The 15453-nt window shown below is 36.3% G+C and overlaps 2 long non-coding RNA genes across 12 annotated transcripts in view; one reads left to right on the forward strand and one right to left on the reverse strand.

The window, feature by feature from the left end:
* The window catches only part of LOC134761532 (uncharacterized), a 68606-nt gene that overhangs the window by 43315 nt on the left and 9838 nt on the right, over positions 1 to 15453 (reverse strand). The gene's annotated exons all lie outside the window — the stretch shown is intronic.
* LOC129059973 (uncharacterized) lies at positions 4971 to 10179 on the forward strand. Its single transcript, XR_008526236.2, has 4 exons — positions 4971 to 5041; positions 5448 to 5804; positions 5991 to 6030; positions 9977 to 10179. It is a non-coding gene; the product is annotated as an uncharacterized LOC129059973 (long non-coding RNA).

The following is a 15453-nucleotide window of genomic DNA, read 5'->3' on the forward strand; positions in this document are numbered from 1 at the left end:
CTTCTGAATTTCAGTTTCTTATCTGTGTGCAAGCACCAATGGATCATTAGAGCAAAATACCAAGAGCTTGTGAGATGGAAAAAGATTACTATAAGATGGCAAGTTTACTCACTCCCTTAACATGACTAAAATAGTAAAAAAAAAAAAAAAAAAAAAAAAAGTGTTCCTAATAATGAAATATCAGAAAGACTACACTCTGAATTTACTTTTTCTTTCTGAATTTCAGTTTCTTGTCTATAAAAAGGTATGCTAAAACTACATACTAGGCAGCATGATCTTGAGTACAGCAATAGCACATGAACAGTGCTTCATAAAATCCTAGAACATGGTATATACTCAATACATTCTATAATTTTTTAAAGTATTATCATATGGTGGAAGGGCCAAGCTAATTACAATGGGCCAGGTTAATTACAATTACATACACACCAAAGTAGAATTATTGATACCTCCCATCCCTAGAGTGCTGCAGAAATTACAAAACATGGCAGCTAGATCATGTAGAAACATTTACAAGCTTAAGGAGAACACCTATGTAGGGTAACATGGATGAATCTAATGGAATATAATATTGGGCAAAAGAAGCAAGAAACAGTAACATAAATACTATGATTCCATTTATAAAAGTTAAATACAGGCAAAACTAAACTATATTGCTTGGGAATGCATAGTTAGGCAGCAAAACTATAAAGCAAAGCCAGGAATTCAGGAATTCTCTCTTTCTTCTCTCCCTTCCCCTTGTCTTCCTAGAAAACAAAAACACCAGGGTAGTGGTTCCCTCTGAAGGTACCGAGGGGTTTGCCCGGAGGAAAGTCACATGAGTGCCTAAAAGGGTGCTAGCCTTGTTTTACTTATTTACTTGGATGGTGGTTAAATGGGTGTTGCCTTTAGAATAATGTGCCAATTTTTTTTGTTGTTTTGTGCATTTCTATTACATATACTGTATTTCACAATAAAGTTTTAAAAAGATTTTTAAAAGACACATTTAGTAGATAAAGCTGAAAGGAGTTACTCAACATTTCTATTATAGATATTTGGTTGTCTCTCCACATGGACTACTAAGATAATAGAATTCAGCTGCACAGTGGGTCTATGTAAATATCCATTTGTGTACTGACACAGAGGACTCATGCCCTGGAGCTGTTGTGATGTTTAATTGAAAGGCATTTGATCAGAGGTTGCCAGGATCCATTAGACATTAAATATATCATCAACCTAATTACATATGACTTACTAGTTCAGTGCTGATTATAACCAAAATCATCAGAGTCTTAAAAATAGTCATGCTTGTTTGTCCCAACAATGTTTTCAACCATGGTTTCTATGGTTCCAACCACATATGGAGAAATAATATACATTCTCACGGGGAGAAGAGTGATTTCTGAGTTTTAAAAAGTCGAAGGTTGTCATTTTGCCACTTTGAGAATATCCCTTGATCTAGTTTGATCTATGTATGTTCTACCTAGAGACTAAATTAAAACTCTAGCCAAAATATTAAAGGATGGAAATATAGTCCATGACTGTGGTTTATCATTCCATTATTAGAATTGACTAGCAGTATTTTGACACCTAGATAGGACTGCTTTGCTGTTTCTAGGTGTATTGTATTATTTAAGTTATATAATATTAGAAACTTAAAATAAAAACAATTTGGCATCAGAGTTGGTGACTGAGTTCGAGTTTGGTATTCAGCTGTTTCCATGCAACTGAATTGTTAAAATGCTTACAATTTCCTGTGATTTATTTTCTGAAGCAAGAAAAGGGACCTAACATTAACATGCCTCTTTTAGATTAATTAGATTTACTTTAATGAAATATACAAACAAGAAAGTATAATTTATATGTATAGTTTAAAGAATAATAATAAAACAAACACCCATTTACCTACCATACGGCTTAAGAAATAGAACATAACCAAAAGCTTCATTTCCCTTTCTCCCCCATAAGAGGCAAATGCTACACTACGCTGAATTTTGTGAATATCATTCCATGCTTTTCTTTGCAGCTTTACCACGGGTATGATACATATAATTATGCATATTGTTTGGTTTACCTGTTTTTAGCTTTATATAGATGAAATCATGTGGTAGCATTCTTCAATAACTTTTCTTTATTCATTATTGTAGTTTTGAGATTTATCATAAGTGTATCTCTACTTCATTCATTTTAAATGCTATATATTCAGTATACCGTGACAGCAGTCAGACCATGTGTATCATATACTTTCAGGGCACTGCCAATATTTCTTCAACAATTGCCATTTCCATATACACCAGCCCTTCACCTGCCAATGCCTCAATTTTTTGCCTGAAGGCTTTCTCTGGCCGTGAGTGACTACTCAGTCTGAACACACAACGGACTTAAAATACCAGGGAATTAATGTTTCTCGGGAGCAGTTCTCAACCAATAACTGGGATAAACTGGAAGTAAGTGTTGTAAGCTGTCCCCCAGGGTTCCCCAGCAGGATCAAACTCCAACTGCCCACAGTGATAATGTGATAACACACTTTTATTGGTTTTCTTCCCTTCTGTTTAACTTCCCCATTATCTACTGGTGTTTCTTGGGAACATATCCCAAACAAAACCCTTTCCACTCATTGCCACAGGTCTGTCTCTGGAGGGACACAAACTAAGACAGCAGGGAAATTAAACTTAAGAACCTCCAAATACCTGATTCTGCTATGCCTCCAAGATAATGTAGCCATCCCTCCAGATTTCTTCAGGGATGTCTGAGAGTTAAGGTCCTCTCAAAATCCAAAATAGGAAACAGAAATAAAAGTCCTTGGCCTGTTCTGCCCTCACTTAATTAGCACATGTAGAACTGAAACACATCTTTCCTGAATCTCTTCCTTCTCTCTCTTTCTTCTCTCCCCTTCCCCTTTTATTCCTAGAAAAATAGACAAGCTTTTCTTTAATTTTCCCTACATCCTGTCTTCCTTCCCGGTTGGAAGCAAGCTTTCTGAGTTCACTACCATTGACTGAAGGGACATCCTTTCTATACTACAGTAGAACTCTATGTTCTAGGTCATCCAGGCTCAGCCCTGGGTATGTTAAGTAGGAAAGATTAAGGAATTTATAAAATTCTCTCTCAAAACTTGTATACATTTATTTTTTAATTTCAGAAACTATCACTCGTCTTTATCTTTAATTCTTTCTGAAACATCCATTTCCCTGGTAGAAGTTAGACAGTAAAGAAAAAATACATAGGAGAAAAAAAGAAACAAAAGGCAAATGAAGAACACAAAATTTCAGGACCTATTCATAGAAAAATAGGTCAATCTCAAACAAACAGTTCTCCCAAGACTCAAAGAAACTAAAGGCAAGTTGGCTTTCCCTAAAAAAAAAAAAAAAATTATCCTGAAAGAATAACAAGAGATCGATCAAAAGAGAGATGAAGCAAGAACAGGAGATAAAAAGTGGGTCTGTGGAGCTCAGAGATTAATAGAAACATAAGATGAAATTATTACAGAGGTGAAATTCTCATTAGAGTCAACAAATGGTAAGACATAGATATGGATAAAAATACAGTCTAGGACAAAAAGAATAGCCTTGAGGAAATAACATAAAAGAACAGAGATAAAATAAGAAAGGAGGTAGTATGGACATTAAACAAATAATCACTGTCATGGAAGAAAATAATATATGGAATGGGAAAAATTCAAATATATAATTGAATATAATTTTCTTGAAACAAAATCTCAAATCTATAGATTACAAATACATAGCTTAGCCAATATCCTGAAAATGTTGATGAAGGCTAATTAGTAAGATATCTTAAAAATGGATTTAGAGCAGCAGGTTGTAAGAAGTCACACAGCAGAAAAGAAGCACATGAACCAAGTCTACCAAAATGAGAAAGAATAGGAGGAAATGAGCTGAAGAGGTATTTAAGATCCTGGCATTTAGTAAGCCGACCATGTTATGGTTGTTAAAAGGCCAGCGTGTAAACTGCCTAGATTTGGATCCCATCCCTGCCCTTTATTACCTGTGTGACCAAAGCAAGTTATTTTGCCTCTCGATGCCTCAATTTTCTTAATTTTAAAATGGAGATGATATTAGCCACCCACATAATATAGTGACTGTGAAAATTGAGAAAATACATTTAGTCTTCTTTAAAAAATGCCTTTCCATATTCAGCATTGTTAATTAAGTTCAACAGAGCTTGGTGATTCTCTGAAGGTGAGAGAGTAAGAGACAGGGAAGACACGAGTTGATTCCTAGGTTTCAGGATGTGACAATCATAATGCCATTCACTATAGAGAGAATACAGGACAAGGGGAATACAGAAGAAATGATTTTTTTTTATTCTCATCCGATATAGTCCCCATCCAAACCTCATCTTGAACTGTAGTTCCCATAATTCCCATGTGTCGTGGGAAGGACCAGGTGGAGATAATTGAATCATAAGGATGGTTTCCCCATCCTACTCTCATGATAGTGAATTAGTTCTCACGAGATCTAGTGGTTTCATAAGGGGCTCTCCACCATCGCTCTGCACTTCTCCTTGCTGCCACCATGTGAAGAAGGACATGTTTGCTTCCCCTTCTGCCATGATTGTAAGTTTCCTGAGGCCTCCCAGCCATGCTGAACTGTGAGTCAATTAAACCTCTTTCCATTATAAATTATCCAGTCTTGGGTATGTCTTTATTAGCGATGTGAGAACAGATTAATACATCAATTATAATGGATTCATTTTGAACATGTTAAGATTGACTTATCTTTGAGAAGAAAGGTAGAGAGGTCCTGTGGGCACCTAGAGCTCACCTAGGGCTGAAGGCACGTGTACATGGCTTTAATGTGTGTGCAGAAGCCATGAATGTGGATAAGATCTCCTTTGTGATATACACAATGAAAGAAGAAAAAGGGTGAGAACTGAACCTGTGGAACATTCCCATTTATCAGCTGGCAGAAGACTAAGGCCTGTGACAACGGACCAGTGGAAAAATAAAGAAGAAGGAGAGGGTAAATGATGAATCAAAGGCACAAGGACAGGCTGGGCACAGTGGCTCATGCCTGTAATCTCAGCACTTTGGGAGCCCAAGGTGAGTGGATCACTTGAGCTCAGGAGTTCAAGACCAGCTTGGGCAAAATGGGAAGACCCCATGGTGGGGGGGAAATATATATATATGTATATACATAAATAGTGTGTGTATATATACACACATATACAGTTGCATATATGTATATATATATAGTTGTGTATATATACACACACACACACATATATATAACAAGTACATTGGAGAGGCTGTGTTCAGGAGCACAGATAAACAGGTTGGCCTTTGCCAAGGGAAGCACATATTTTCCACTGAGAAAGAGAACGATAAGGGTGTGCGTGGAAGCAGGTAAGTGTGTAGACTGTAGTCGGTAAAGCTGAAAGAGCTCCTGCTGAAAGATTCTCACCGGGGCCTGAAAGCTTAAGAGAATGAATAACTCCGCCCTCCTCAGGCCCAGTCCCAAGGTGCAAGGCCACTTGTGCTAGCAGCATGCATCAGCAAGATAGCAGAAGCAGGAAGAGAGCTGGCCGGAACATATATACCCTGTGAAGACAGAGAGAGGCCATCTAGGTACCACGTAGCAGTTACATCAGACTGAGACACTTCCTGTTTACAGGAGACTATAAAACCTCTGCCCCATCCTCATTTGGTGCTGATGCCATTTTAGGCCTCAGCACGCCTGCACCCAGGCGCTCATTAAAACAGCATGTTGCTCCACACTGCCTCGTGTTGTCTGTTGGCACGCTGTCAGGGTTCGAACCCATACAAGAACCTTTCACCTACCTGGTGCTTTGGCCTCATCTATAAGGTAAAAGCAAAGCCATCTGTTGCTAAATATTGGAAACTCTGTGTAGCAGTGAAGATTAGGAGTAGTTAATGATAGAAGGATGACCCCTCTCAAAAAAAAAAAAAAAAAGTTACATTGAGGGCCCAGCAGACATTGAATGAAAAATATGAACTCAAGTCAAAAAATTGTTTTTGCATTTTTTTCCAGCAGCTTTTCCACTGTCCTGAAACAAGGTAGAGAATCTGAGGTAAGATATGGTATGAAAAATGTTTGACATGGCTGCTTTTGCCATAAAAACAAAGTAGAAAATAATTAAATGTAGTCCATTTCTAGAGTTACCTGAAGTGTAGTGTTGGCTTATAAGACAGAATACCTGGACCCTGCCTCATGTGTGCCTATTGTTTGCTGAAAGGATTTTAATCCTATAATAAAATCTCTCACAACATGCCATGGAAAGTATTTCCTAGAATTCTTAAAAACTAATGAGAAGGAAGATTGAATATGCTCATTAACATGGAAGCTAGTTACTGGAAAAGAAAAGCAAAACTGAAAGATATTGTTTTAATATCCTTTCAGCTACTCTAAAAGATTGCATAACTGAATATAGAACAAGCTATATAAAGTACAAGGCTTAGTCAAAGAAACATCAGGCTAATACCTGAGTTTTCATACTTAGTACAAAAGTCTAAAATATTTCTTACCCCCGACCTGAATATGGCTTAAACTTCTCATACAATGTCCTACTAGCCTAATAGACATTTTAGAATTAATTATTGCAAGTAGTTCATGTAGATAAATGCATTTTTATTCAACTTGAAGTAGTTTGTTTCACTGTTTTGAGTATAAATAAGCAATCTCATCAATGATCACTTCAAAGATACAGTTTATTAAATATCTTAATCATTATTCACAAAGCATTATAGGATTATTAGTAAAGCTCCCTAATAGATAGTATTATTATTTTCACTCTTTCCAAGGAGTCAGTTGTCAATATAAAAAAATATGTTTAGAGAATGGGTCAGTAAAGCAGCGATTTGAATAATGAAGGATATTTGAATGATTGAAGGATAATGAATCAAACTGAGGCAAACAAAGGAAGTGAGAATGAAGAATAAAGTGATGTAAAGAATTAATATAAGAATAGTAAGGAGCATTTTATAAATAAACTGTAAAAAGCAAATTCTTCACAATAAACAAACTCTGAACAATGAGTCTATGAGGAGCTGCCACTGAACTTGAAGTTGCTCAAACACACTAACTGTGGAAGAGTAGTACAAATAACAACTAGGCTTCCCACCAAGCAAAACTAGAAAATCAAAATTTGTTCCCAGCAGTAGCACATCTTCAAGTCCCTCCTCCTCACTTCCTCCTTTCTTTTTTCTTTGCCAAAACAAAACAGATCTACTTAAAAGGCCAAAGGCCACTGGAGAAAGAGTTTATGATCAGACAACCCAGGTGTCCTATGTCTAAAAGGGAAATACAGGTCTTGAAATGAGATAGACTGTGAAAATAATGAATTAGTTAGAATTCATAGGGAAAGAACTTCATTCCTTAACACTTATCATCATGGTATTGTTTCTGTGGTGTATTATTACTTCAGTAACTTCTTCCTGTAATGATCTAGGTTATACGTAGGTATGTATTTATCACAATAATCTGATGGCTGTCTAATAACTAGTCACATACATGACATCTCTACTTCATAATAGTAGGAGAAACTTACTCCAATCTGACTAAATTAAAATATGATACATAAGCCTTTTTAATTCTGCAATAACCCATTCATCTTTATTATTAATAGATTTTTAAAATTACCAGTACATATTTTTCTGAAACGTATGCAATCAATCCTTTGTCAATTCTTTACTACTACGATCTGAAGAAAGTTGCAATCCAAAGACAATAAGGGTTACAATTATACTTGAAGATGAGAGTACTAAAAATCTGTGATATGTTTGAAAACCTAGAAAATGGGTGACTCATACTTTCATTACCTTACTTGCTGCCTAGTAAACTAAACTGAGTGCCTAAAATTCCCTTTGTTTGTTTTCAACTTCAATTACATATGCACAGTATTTTAATTACTTAGCCTCTATTGTTCTAGGTGCTTAGATTTTTCCACATCAAAATTCTCCAGTTTCCATTGTGTTATTTCCTGTTATAAGATTATTCAAAGTAGTTTTTTTCTTTATTGTTGTTTTTCAAAGGGAGGCAGACTGACCAGTCGTGTTTGGGGTTATTTCACAATACTAATTCCTTCCTGTATACAAATTCACACACGCACCCATATTCATACAAATGCTGGCCCTAGGTAAAAAAAATAAGGTTGCCAAGCATTTGAAGTCTTCAGACCATTCTTTCTTTGTTCCTCCTTTGGGGCGCACCACCTCCCCTTCAATTATTCTGCATCCTGCATTTTCTCCTCTTCCTTACAAAGAGCCTGGTATCAGTCACAGCTCCTGACACTCCTGAGTTACATGGCCTACTTCTGAGGCACGCATAGATTTGGTAGCAAAGCAAAGGGAAGGGAAGTGGCAGACCTGTCTCTCAGCTGCAGCTGCAATCTTTCTCACACACCAGTGCCTCTCCTTCTTACAAGTTACGTCCTGTCGGTAGACGGACTGGCTCAACAACAAGGTTGTATCTATTGAGGTTAAACTTGCCCCAAACAGTGTTTGTCGGAGCAGAGAGGCAGAAAGGGTCCAAAATAGGAAGGTGAGTTCTCAAAATAGTTAAAATCCAGCCTTAAAAATTCCACATATGCTCAGTCAAGTAAATCCTCATGAATTTTTTACTGATATTTTGTCCTAAAAGATAGTGATATTAACATATTCTAGAAAAGAAAAACCTTGATTCAGTAAAAACCTCATTAAGTGAGAGATACATGATTAAATGTTGATGACAAAATATATTTTGAGGTTATCTCAAAGTTTAATGAAGTTCTAAATATATAGAATGATTGAATATACACTTTAAGAAAACATGCAATAGGTGACTGGATAGAGCTGAAAAAGAGGCATCCATATATTTTAGATTGCTCATTTCTTTTATATTTGATTTTATGTATGAGAGTGTTTGTTATCCTGATTCAGAATGAAATGACTTTGAGTGGTATTTGTGGAATAAATTTTTTTCTAGCCTGAGGAATAATCTATTGTGGAAAAGTTGAAAAGTTGCTCTAATTCGCTAATATTTCCAAGTATCATTTATTTTCTCAGGGGAAGGACCAGAAAAATCAGATCCAAACTTAAAATAACAATACTCATAGTTTAGCATTTAAAAATGAATAACTACATGGAGTTACCAGTGATACTTTTAAAATTTATATTTTTGCTATGTGTACTGTTTCAACAAAGTCATGAGTATACCAAAGCGAGCTAACAGTCTTCATTCCAAAATGTTGCCCCAAAATAATTTCTGAACCATATGACAGATGTTTGATACAGATGACTAAATTTCCTGTCATGTTTGTTTATTGTTAATAGTAAAACCAACAGAGAGTGCTAGACTTTAGACACTAATGTCTTCAAAATATGGACTTACATGAAACTAGACAGCAATATCATCTTAAAGTACTTTTTTCTCTTAAACAAACAAATCGAAAAAAGCAAAGATCAGAGATGAAAGGAAGAAAAGTATATCGAGTGACACCATATGTCAGCCAGACACTGGGATAGGTGCTTCATATACCTTAGGTCATTTAACATTATAGTTAAGTAGAAAATGTTTTAAAGTTGTGGAGGTGTTTTAACTAGTTTTTCATTTTCTAAGCCAGCACAGCTTTTGATTCACCTGTTTATAATGCAGAGATTATTTGTTCTGCCCTACGTTTCTGTTGCACATTTTCTCTCTTTTAAAAGTCATTTATTGAATCATCATCTGTCTCAGGCTTGATACGGTATAGCCTCTGAAAGACTGGTTTAGTACTTCAACTCGCCTTTCAAAATATTTCCAGTGCAGGCCATTCAATGTTCCAGGTACCTAATGAGTCATTTTCCTCTTCCCAGTCTACCAAGCAGGATCTCAAAGCCTCCTTTATCTTTCTGGGTGTATACAGAGTCATTAAGCTCAAATATGTCCTTTGCCAATAGACTTCAGGGTTGGGTTTAGTTATTAACTTGGTGAGTCTCCACCCAGCTAACTATTCTAGGAAATCATTTGGTGAGTCAGGCATTCTTGTATTCACATTGCAGCAGCCAGTCATCTGCCCTAAGTGCTGCCGCCGAAGACTGAATGTCCTGGAAAGTTTGCTATCACATCTCCATTACGACAAAAGCATTGTGCCGAACAGATGAAAAAATGCATTGTCAATGGAATATTTTATGTTTGTTTGTTTTCCTTTAAGCAACATTGCCTTACTTGTTATAAAAGATAAATAAATATTTGTTCATTTCAATTCTGATGAGTCTGTGAGCTGTTACCATCAAGCTCAGAGCAGCATCCTACTTTGGGATTGAGAAAGTGGGAAATCTGAAGTGAAAGTCTATGGTGATTAAACAAAACTGAAAACTAAGCCACTCCTCTTCCATCTGGTAGAGAAATTGTGACCATATGCCCTTCTCTCCACTAAGAGAAAAGACCAGACTCACTGGTTCACTGGTATGTTTTCCTTATAGTAGACTGTGGTACGACAATGCCAAGTGATAAAACTTCTATGACAGCCCTTTCTCCAGTTGATCCAAAGAACTTGGAGGGGAGGAAGAGGGGGGAGATGTGAGGAGACACAGCAAGTTAGGCGCCTCTGCTTTTTCACAGGATCAAAAATAATAGGTTCTTATCTACTTGGAAGGTGAGCATACTACTAATTTATAAAACAACATGAACACAGTTAATTTTCTAAATGCCAAGACATAAAAAAAAACTTAATCTTCTTTAGGAAAAAAATTGTTTCTAAAATAAAAAAAAAATTTTTTTATTTATTTTTTATTTTTATTTTAGAAAAAATTGTTTCTAAAATAAAAAAATAAATTCTTACTATGTAATAGGTGCTAAACCAAGCACCTTACATGCTTTTGCTCACAACAACTCCATAATGTTGCTGTTATTTCACCATTTTACTGATTTATTAGTCCATTTTCATGCTGCTGATAAAGACATACCCGAGAGGGGGTAATTTATACAGGAAAAAGGGTTTAGTGGACTTACAGTTCCACATGGCTGGGGAGGCCTCACAATCATGGCAGAAGGCAAGGAGGAGCAAGTCACATCTTACATGAATGGCAGCAGGCAAAAAGAGAGAGCTGGCTGGGCACGGTGGCTCACACCTGTAATCCCAGCACTTTGGGAGCCTGAGGCAGGTGGATCATGAGGTCAGGAGTTTGAGACCAGCCTGACCAACATGGTGAAACCCTGTCTCTACTAAAAATACAAAAATTAGCTGGGCGTGGTGACAGGCTCCTATAATCCCAGCTACTCAGAAGGCTAAGGTAGGAGAATCACTTGAACCTGGGAGACGGAGGTTGCAGTGAGCTGAGATCACACCATTGCACTCCAGCCTGGGTGACAGAGCGAGACGCCGTCTCAAAAAAAAAAAAAAAAAAAAAAAAAAAGAGATAAAGAGCTTGTGCAAGGAAACTCCTGTTTTTAAAACCATCAGATCTCGTGAGACTTATTCACTATCATGAGAATAGCACGGGAAAGACCCATCCCCATGATTCATTTACCTCCCACTGGGTCCCTCCCACGAAATGTGGAAATAGTGGGAGTTACTATTCAAGATGAGATTTGGGTGGAGACACAGCCAAACCATATCAACAAATAAAGAAATTTAGAACAGTAACTTTCCCAGAGTTGCACAGCTGAGCCCAAATTTAGATGATTTCATTGCGTTTGTTTTTAAGCACCAGACTATTAAATTAGGTTTTGTTATTTTTGAAGAGCCAGAACTAATGGCAAGTATGTTGTATTGCCTATATGGTAAGGAATTAAAAGAAAAGTAATGTGACTAGCACGTAGCCTTACAATTAGTTTGTGTTTTATATGTATAATACATATATATAACATATATCATATATACAATAACTTGTTTTATATTAAATTTTACCATTTTTAAAAAAAAATCACATGATGAAACTTTCAAAGTAATTATTCCAAGACAATGAGAAATAACTGTATCAAAACATAGCTAAAATTCATAACATAAGCAGCATCAAGATTCAGTTCCAAAAGCAGATCCTACTGAAAGTTATAAAGTTAAAAAAAAAAAGACAGTGTTCACATTTGACAAAGATGGGTTGTGGTGGCTCAAGTGTTCATTATTCTTATCTTTTCACATATGTTTAGAATATTTTACATAGAAATATATTTATAAAAACATGGATCATTACCTATGCAGAACTTCTGGCCATTATCCTTACCTTGATTATACCCTAGGGAACCTTATTTTCCAACTTTGTATCTGAGCTCATAGGGAAAACCAGAAATAATAAAAAGAATATATGCTAGGTAGAAGCCTATCTGAAAACATAATCTTTTTCCAGGAAAATATAAAAGGACTATAGAGCAAGATGGTTTTTAACAACAAATTCTTTTAAAATACCATGTGATATAACTAAAAAGAAAAAAACTTCCAAATTGATTTGATCAGGTTTACAAATCTGATATCAACAGATGACAAATGCAAAACGAAACAAAAAAAAACAAGGGAGACTACTTGAGGAAGAAGAGAAAGAAGTAAAAAGAAAGGAAAGGAAATTAAACAAAATAGTATTTATGGATATAGATGAAGTAATGTTAAATATAATCTGCCAAATCAAATTCAAAAATATATTAAGGCTGGGAGTGGTGGCTCATGCCTATAATCCCAGCACTTTGGGAGGCTGAGGCAGGCAGATCCTTGAGTCCAGAAGTTCAAGACCAACCCAGGCAACAGGGTGAAACCCCATCTCTACAAAAAACACAAAAATTAGCCAGGCATGGTGGCACATGCCTGTAGTCCCTGCTACTTGGGAGGCTGAGGCAGGAGGATCAGTTTGAGCCCAGGATGCAATTAGCCAAAATCGTGTTATTGCACTCCAGCCTGGGCGACAGAGCGAGACCCTGTCTCAAAACAAAAAACAAACAAACAAACAAAATATATATTAAAAGAAAAATCTGTTCCCACCAAGGAAATTTTACTTTCATGAAATTATAGTTTAATCTAGAACACTAGACATAACCATGTGGCATTTATATGTCAAACGAGAAAATAAAAATAGATATCAAAAGGTACCTAATACATTTAATGCCAACTCCTCATTTTTAAAACACCCACAGTATACTAGAAGTAGATGGATATCTCCCAAACATAATAAAGAATATTATTTATTGTATTAGTCAAGGGAACATTAGCTGCTATAACTTATAATTCTGTGGTTTAATAAAATATGTTAACTTATTCCTCTGTTGTTCAACTAGTGGCACTGTCAAGGAGGTGAGGAGAGCATGATTTCAGAGTGCGACATGTGAGGTACTGTCTTCAAGATCAAGATATTCAGGCTGATGGAGCCTCTACCATCTTCAATACATAGTTTCTCAGGCTGCCCTAAGAATTAGCATCTAACCAGCAAACAGGGAACAAAAGGAGAATATACATGGGACATTTTAAGTGGCACTCATTACTTCCACTAACATCCCACTAATTAGAACTTCGTATATTGTTGCTTCTAACTGCAAAAAAGGCTGGGAAATGTAATCTCTCTGTGTACCAGATGAAAAACTGGGTTTGGTGAACAGTTAGCCAGTTTCTGCTGAACCTATTCTACTGGTTATCACATAGTCTTTTTTATTCTTCTTCCTACACAGAGCTAACCTCCTTCTCAAAGGAGACAATTCAACATCCCAGCCAGTCACTATGTCCAGCTCAAAATACAGGATCTCCAAGTGATAATGATGTACAGTTCTTTCTCTATCTGATAAAAATGTGGCCTTATAGTTCAGCAACATATCAATTAAAATGATAAATTATCTGCCCATTTCCCTCCCCCCCACCCCCCACACACACAGGAATGTAGCACTTATTACCTTTTAATTTACTATATACCTATCTCCTTTGTTTGGTGTCACCTTCCATTAGAACTTAAATTCCATGATAGCAGATTTTTGCCTCCCCACCCTTCCATTGCTGTATTCTCAGTGCCTACAAGTAAATAATTGTTCAATATTTATTTACATTGCCCAAAATAAGCATGTATTATTTTTACAGTAAAATTAATTTTAAACAGAAATGCAAATATCTTGGGAAGTGGTTAAGCATCATTCATACCTTGGTTTCAATTTCCCAAATCTCACTGATAGAACTGAATCACCACTTTTGGAGCTGGGGTTTGTATAGGCAGGGAAAGAGAGTAGGATGGTGAAAGACAGGATCAGAATGAAAGGTGAGAGAGTAACAAACTTTGGTTTGAGCCACAAGAGTAATTAATTAGTTAATTAACTGATTGGGAACTTGTAAACTCCTTCATTCAATAGTAACATATTGATTTTTATCTGCCAAAACTGTGATGAGTATTTGGGATTAAAACATGAACAAGAGACAGAGCATGACCTCGAGAAACTCATATCTGGTTTTGGGGGACAGAATATCGTGAGTGTATGAGTGTGATGAGGGAGATGTGAATGGAATGTTATGGCAACACAGAAAGAAAGCAATTAACCAGGCCATGGCCAAGTGGAGGACAGATCCAAGAAAAGTTTCAGGAAGAAAGAACCTGAGTCTTAGAAGAAAGGATACCATTTGTGAAGGTTTCAAGGCAAAGGAGAGAAAGGCATAATGCATTCAGAAGACTGGACTTTAGGGAGTGAGTAAGGGGGTTGGAGATGTTAGCAGGGGACAGATTGTGAAGGTTCATTCTTGTCCAGTTCTAATTCCTTTAAACCACCAAGCTGTCCCTACACACACACACACACATACACACACGCGCGCGCACACACACACACACACTACATGAAGGGGAGTTCTACTTCTTACATATAACTCCTTTTCATTTTTAATCTGTCTCATTGTTTTGGCACTTTGGAAATACTCTTATCTAAATATCAACCTTGATGCTCACTGGAAAGCAATTGTAGTCTTCATCTCTGGAAAAGCTTCCTCAAGCCATCCTATTCATACTCTCCTCCTGGTTCCATTTGCTCCAGAACCCTTTATTTCCCTCTGCCAAAGTTACTTCCATCCCAGATGCCGACATTATAAGCCTTTATAAGCTTTGCTAAGACATGTTCACTTGACCCTGGACAGCCACCAAAGAATTTTAATCCTAAGCATGATAACATAATAAAATTTACATTTTATAAAAATCACTCAGCAGTGTAGAGGATGGCTTGGAAGGGCATAAACTGGTAGCAGAAGACATTTAGAGTAAACTAAAAAAAAAAGAAAGGCTGACATTATGCCTTGTTATTGTCAGTAAAATAAAATATAGTTTTAGATAAATGACTGTTCATATCAGTCATAACAGAACATTCCAGTCCAGGTATGTTAAAGATCTGTTTGTTATTTGTCTTGTGGAGATAAAGGGAAAGGTGAGCAAATAATAGTATCTTCATTATAATTTAAAAATCATCTAACATTAAATTTTATGCTCTCTGCCTACATGTAAGAAAGGCAAACTATTAATTTGTTTAAAGGATTCATTAAACTGATTTCAGAAAGGACATAATTTTATTTCCCTTTATTTTACTTTATTTATCT

This window comes from Pongo abelii, chromosome 5, assembly GCF_028885655.2.
Source record: "Pongo abelii isolate AG06213 chromosome 5, NHGRI_mPonAbe1-v2.0_pri, whole genome shotgun sequence".
NCBI classification, from domain to species: Eukaryota; Metazoa; Chordata; class Mammalia; order Primates; family Hominidae; genus Pongo; species Pongo abelii.